This window comes from Schistosoma mansoni (genome assembly GCF_000237925.1).
Source record: "Schistosoma mansoni, WGS project CABG00000000 data, supercontig 0062, strain Puerto Rico, whole genome shotgun sequence".
NCBI classification, from domain to species: Eukaryota; Metazoa; Platyhelminthes; class Trematoda; order Strigeidida; family Schistosomatidae; genus Schistosoma; species Schistosoma mansoni.
In genome coordinates, this window is record NW_017386029.1 from 337,127 (window position 1) to 343,503 (window position 6,377).

At 34.5% G+C, this 6,377-nt stretch overlaps 1 non-coding gene across 1 annotated transcript; it reads left to right on the forward strand.

Annotated features, from left to right (window-relative positions):
* The first annotated feature begins 3,937 nt into the window (after positions 1-3,937).
* Smp_tRNA_00167_Pseudo_TTG.1.1 lies at positions 3,938-4,002 on the forward strand. The gene has a single exon. It is a non-coding gene (tRNA).
* The last annotated feature ends 2,375 nt before the right edge of the window (positions 4,003-6,377 follow it).

A 6,377-nucleotide genomic window follows, 5' to 3' on the forward strand; every position in this document is an offset into this window, starting at 1 on the left:
AAATAAGATAAATCTTAGTACATCAGTTACTGGATACCATCCAGACACAATCCGAAAAACACAATAAAAACATACTTTCGTTTTTAGAAAATGATCACCGTTTAAAACAAGAAACTCAATGTTAATTAATGTTGATTACAGTTAAATTTTCTCAGTATCAACTTGACTGGTTTAAAAAGAAGGATTTCTCATTTCTTGGTCAATGACCAACCTATAAAAAACACATAACAGAAACTATGAAGATTCGAGTTAACAATCTAAGTCTTGGTGCTCATAAGAAATTCGTAAAACCTTTGTCTATTTCTTGACCGAATTAACCTTAGTGAACGATTTTAATCGCTATTAACTGACATATTTTCTGTCTGGTTAATTTTCTTCACTCCTTTTTTCCAAATTTACGCTTCACTATCCGACTACCTGAACAATATAATAATTTTAATAGTTGAATTCATGAGTCAATGTAAAATAGACCATCACTGAAAACGTAGAGGCACTGAATGGCTGTTTCGTCCTAGTATGAAGTTCTAGTGAGAAGCTGTGACCAGTGGATTTCAATCTATGTCGGGTAGAGACAGGTATCTACCACGGACAATGGATGATTGGTTGTACTAGATCATGGATTGACTGAAGTTAGATATTAGCACTGTTGGATGCCAGACCAGTGGTCTAGGGGTTGAGCGTTCGCTCTCAAGACTGAGGGTCCTGTGTCCTAGTCCCGAATGCAGAATCGTGATGCGCACTGCTGAGGATTCCCATAATATAACGGAACGGCCGTCTAGTGCTTCTAGGTTTTCCATGATGGTCTAGCTTACATCAAATCATGAATCCAACTATTGAAATCACTACAATTTCCACAAACCCCTATTATGATCATAAAAAATATAGTAATTGTTAATTCTTTAATGGTTGTCGAACCCTACTAATCAAGCTATAATATGTTCTTTAAGCAATGTGATTTGGCATCACTCACATTATGTTGGGATATTAGTCTGTCATAGAAAGTCGGTGAGAAATTTTAGGCCTAGTTTTCGTTTTAATTCGAACTCATCAACATATCATTTCTGCAATATCAAAGAGTCTGTTTCTTTGCAAAGGAAATCGAAAGCAAATCGCTCAGTGCAATATACAAAAGTGCTACAACTTAACTACTATGGATGATAATGACCACCTATAGGACTGAGATAATGTTTCGTGCTGTGAAGCTGTATTAGATTTGTCTAAATCTAACAGAAAACATTCGAACCTTCAAGATTAAGAATACAACTTCCTGAAAAATGATATCTAGCCGAAGCTTTAGTTCAGAGTTTACTCTAATCTGTCTTCAGTCTCCGCATGATATCAAAACTTCATATTTCATTTTTTTTAAGGTTTCATTTAATAAATAAATCAATGTTAATGTCTATCGTAAAACGAAATCAAAATTTAAAGTTTGAATGAAACTACGCTGAAAATTATTCCCTCGTTTAAGATTCAACTAAGTTCAAGTAACATTTATAGTAATTTCAAAATATTTAAGTCGTTTAACATACTTCCATATATTTACTGTTCATAAAACTGATTACATGTAGCAAAAATTCAGTCAAATATATATTCATCATTCACTTGGCGTTGTTTGTTCGTATCTTCCCGTGATTATTTAGGACTGCCATTGATCACACTCTTGTTGGCATGAATAGATATTCTGTGCGGATTGTTTTATCGATTTAGTGAGTGCGTGCGTGCCCCGTTTGATATATGGACAAGCTGATTCTCGCCAATGAGAGAGGAGTGAATTTATTGATCGCCCAATGATACACAAAAGCCGTATGAGCAGTTTAAAGTACTTATTGGTCCTGCTTCTGCCTAGCTCAGCCAGTTAATTCCAGAACAGCCTCTGCGGTATGAATCGTTATATTTCAAACATACTGAGTTTATATACCAATCAAACTGACCACATCGTCCCATAAAATAGAAAATAACATTTGTACAAGATTCAGCCAAATGTGGCTGTGAATAGGGAGAACAGTAATTAATGGACTATGGATAACTCAAGAATGGAAAATCGTAAAATAATAGTCTATGAGTCAAAAGAAAGCTTATAATAAGAGGGACACGAATATGGATACTTTAGTTACTTAACAAATATGTAATAGGAAATATACATATCACATTGGTCCATAAATAGTTCTCAAAGCTACCATTCATAAATCTCTACGGGATATAACACAGATTGCCTTGATATTGCCTTAAGTCACAAACACTATAAGCAAAGATGGATAGCAGCCAGCAGTAGAATCCAGGACTCGCGTTTCACCCTATTTGGGACTCGTCAGCTCGATGTACCTGAATCCCAGATTTGATGTTCACTCCAGGACTTGAATACAGTACCATTCGCTTCAAACGCCATCGCGTTATCCACTTAGCTACTGAGTCCTGATAGCCACCTACTTGTGTAATGGGGATAGGATCATAAGATTGATCTTAACTCGACTTTTGTGGTGTTGTACAAAAGGTTTACCGTTTGCTTCAAACGCCATCGCATTATCCACTTAGCTACTGAGTGCTTATCTACAATATTTACATATACAAATAAAACAGTCATTAAATGAAAAATTAAAAAAAACTGTTGTTGTAACCTAAATGATTTTATTAAAACAAAATGACATGTCTGCATTTTCTCAAGAATTTAAATATAAATTAAAAAAAGGTGAAGCCTTCTTTTCTTTATGTCTGATTTTCTCTTTCTTTTCAATTTTCGATAACAACCATTGGCAAATTTGCATTTCATCTTCTTACTTTTAGATAACGTTCTTGGTATTAAATGTTATGGTACATTGACAATGTAATAATTGCTATTCAACATTGAATAAGTTGATACACCTTTACACACACACACACACACCTATATACATTGTGAAAGTAACGTATTAATTGAATATTCTTGTATAAAACACAATAATTTATTATATTTTCCAATGAAGTAAGAAGAAAACAAACAGTTCTATTCAAAACACTTTGAAGTAATGTTATAATTTGTGGCCGAGTGGATGCCCAGTTAATGTATGACGTGATAAGACCGTCAATCAGAGAGCAGCGAATTATCGATTGGAACAGTGACACACGAAAACCGTACGAGCAGCCTGGGGTACGTATCGGTACTGCTTTCTGCCTAGCCCAACCAGTTAAGTCCAGAACACCAATAATAGCCACTCCAACATGAATCATTATTCTCAAACATACTGGGTTTATATACCAAACAAACTGACCACATCGTACCATAAAAAAGAAAATAACATTTGTACAAGATATGGCCAAATGTGGCTGTGAATAGGGGGAACAGTAATTAATAGACTGGGGATAACGCAGGAATGGTAAATCGTATAATAATAATCTATGGGTCAAAAGAAAGCTTATAATAAGAGGGACACGAATATGGATACTTTAGTTACTTAACAATTATACGATTAAAAAAATATTTGCATAATACTGGTCTACAAACGGTTCTCAAAGTTAACATTCACTGTTGTTATCGGGACACAACAAGTAGACTTTTCAAATTTGAATGTAAAACGACATTTGGCACAAAATTTTGAAATATATGTTAGTCCCCGAAACAACTATTTATGACTTAAAAACAATTTTGAAATTTCTTTTTTCAGTAGTCATTTTTATACAAACAAATAGGAGAAAGACTATCGAATTTGCTTTATATTTCATTACATCGATGTACTTAAAATAGGACGAAAAGCTAGTCCTGAACTCCATTGTTAACCACTATCCATCTTTGCTTACAATGCTTGTGAATTAAGGCTATATCGAGGCAATACACACAGTATGCACATATGCCAATCAGAGACTGACCAGTTTCAGTCCTAACACATCAATGAGAAGATTCAAACAAACAATAGTAGGTGAATTTAAACTTCACCCCATTGCACAAGCAAGTGTCTATCAGGAAACAATAGCTGAGTGGATAACACGATGGCGTTTGAAGCGAATGGTTCTGGGTTCGAATCCCAGAGTGAACATCAACTCTGAGATGCGGTTATATCCAGCTGACGAGTCTCAAATAGGATGAAACGCTCGTCTTGGATTCCAATGCTAGCCACTATCTATCTTTGTTTAAATTAATTGTTTTTCATATTAACTGTAAGCATTTAATCATGCGCCTTACTCAATCAATTAACATTACTCAACCATAATTAATCACCATGCATAACACAAATGAATAAAATGTGATTTAAATGACATTCATTGAATGAATTTACCGTATGACTAATTACTCAATTTTATTTTACGTGTTTACAACTCAACAAGAATAAAAATTTATTACAAAAAAATTTTTTTGAAGAAGAACCGTTCAAAGTTTTTTTTTCAAATAGCAGATGACAACAATATTATCGATTCATTTCTGTATATCGATCAGTAGTGTTGGGTGAACGAAATGATCTTTAAGCTAAACAAAGGTTTTTAGTTTTAGTTTTTTTTTAAAAAAAAAGTGGTATGATTTCGATACCTTAACAGTTCAGGTACAGTTTGTTGATAAGTTATAACTTACAGAATACTTTAATTAAAGCATATTATACACATTATTGAATCAAACAAATTAGTTTATTTATTTATTTAAACACATAAATATTGGTACAAGGGGGCACCAGATATATATGCGCCACACATAACAATGAGAATGGGACAAGAAAAGGGAGAAGATGCATGTATAAAACAAAAACAATAGTAATGACGGAGGAAACTGAAATGTACAACCAAAAGAACTCATTCAGTTAAGAAAGTTATAAACACTCTTTATGAAGAAAGTAAAAGAAGTTTACAGCAGGATCGCCACTGGCTTCTATTCTGAGTCATATGTGATAACGTCTCAAGCCACTGTATAGCATCATCTAGTGAAGAACCAAGAGAAGCCAGCCCTTTTCAGCTTTCTTTCATACCACGACACCATGTCATACACTGACCTCCTCTCCGCTTTTTCCAACCAGTCCCAGCGTCGGCAAATAATGCACGATGTGGAATTCTCTGGCACGACATTCGTAGAACATGTCCAAGCCGCCGAAGTCAGTGTTTCAAGATGGTGACACCAGTTGTGTTATCATCTCTGCGCCCGAACACACGATGCCGAATCTCTACATTACTAACATGGTGTTGCCACTGGATGTCAGCAATTCTTCGGAGACAACAATGATCGAACACAGAGAGTAGTCTAACATTCTCAACTTGGAGAGGCCAGATTTTACAAGCATAGAGCAAAGTTGCTCTCACCGACGCGTTGTAGATCCGACCTTTTACAGCCAGACTAACATCACGAAGGCAATGGTAACTACTTTGTGATCAGTCAGTGAAAATACTGTCTAATGTTCCTTGTATTTCAGTTACTTGACATATTATCAAATATTAAAAACATTAGTCGAACCTAAACAATTGAACTGTTATTTGATTACAAAACTAATTACTCATATTCTATTCAACATTTTACCCGATCTTGTTAATTTAGATTGAGATCATGAACCAATCAATGTTAGGCCATCATTGAAAGCCTAGAAGCACTGGACGCCTGTTTCGTCTTATTATGGAACTCCTCGAAAGTGAGCATCAACGATCTCGCACTCGGGATTCAAACCCAGTACCTTCGATTTTGAGTGTGAATGCTCAACAACCGGACCACTGAGCCGACATTCAACGGTATTAATGTCTAACTTCAGTTTATTCTGATCAAATTCATACATTGTGATGGAATAAATCATAATTTTGAATGAAAACGGTAAAATCCCATAATAATCAAGACATCAACACTCGTTTTTATTAATATATGATAAGAACTATTGCAATTTTTCAGCACAGAGTAAATAAACATTCTCAAGTGAAGTATGGATTCATTCCATACAAAAGGATAGGGATGAAAACTTAATGTGTGAGATCGTTTATGCGCTTTCAACAGTGAACAATTACAATTCACAATTAAATTACAGATTGTAAACTATTATTAGTTCATCTTGGAGTCCTATTTAATGAAATCACATTGAAATTATCAAATGTGATCACCCTATTCGGTCATTGTAATGAAGTTAATATGAACCAGGTACTCTTAGTATGTAACTTGCATCTCTAGTCAACATGAGTTAATTATAAGGTTGATTGATTCCTAGGAGAGGAAAGAAAATCGTCGGAGATAGCGAATGATCATCGTCATTTATAAATGCAATAATTATAACTAGTAGGATTTTGTATACTATCAAGTTATTCTCAAAACTGTCCAGTGCATACCTCAATAATTACAAATCGACTAGTAAATAGGTTAAAAAGAAAGCTGTGAGTAAAATTGTATTTGAAATTCAAATCAGGCTCACAACAATGTATAAAGCAATGGTAGTTATATGCAGATATCA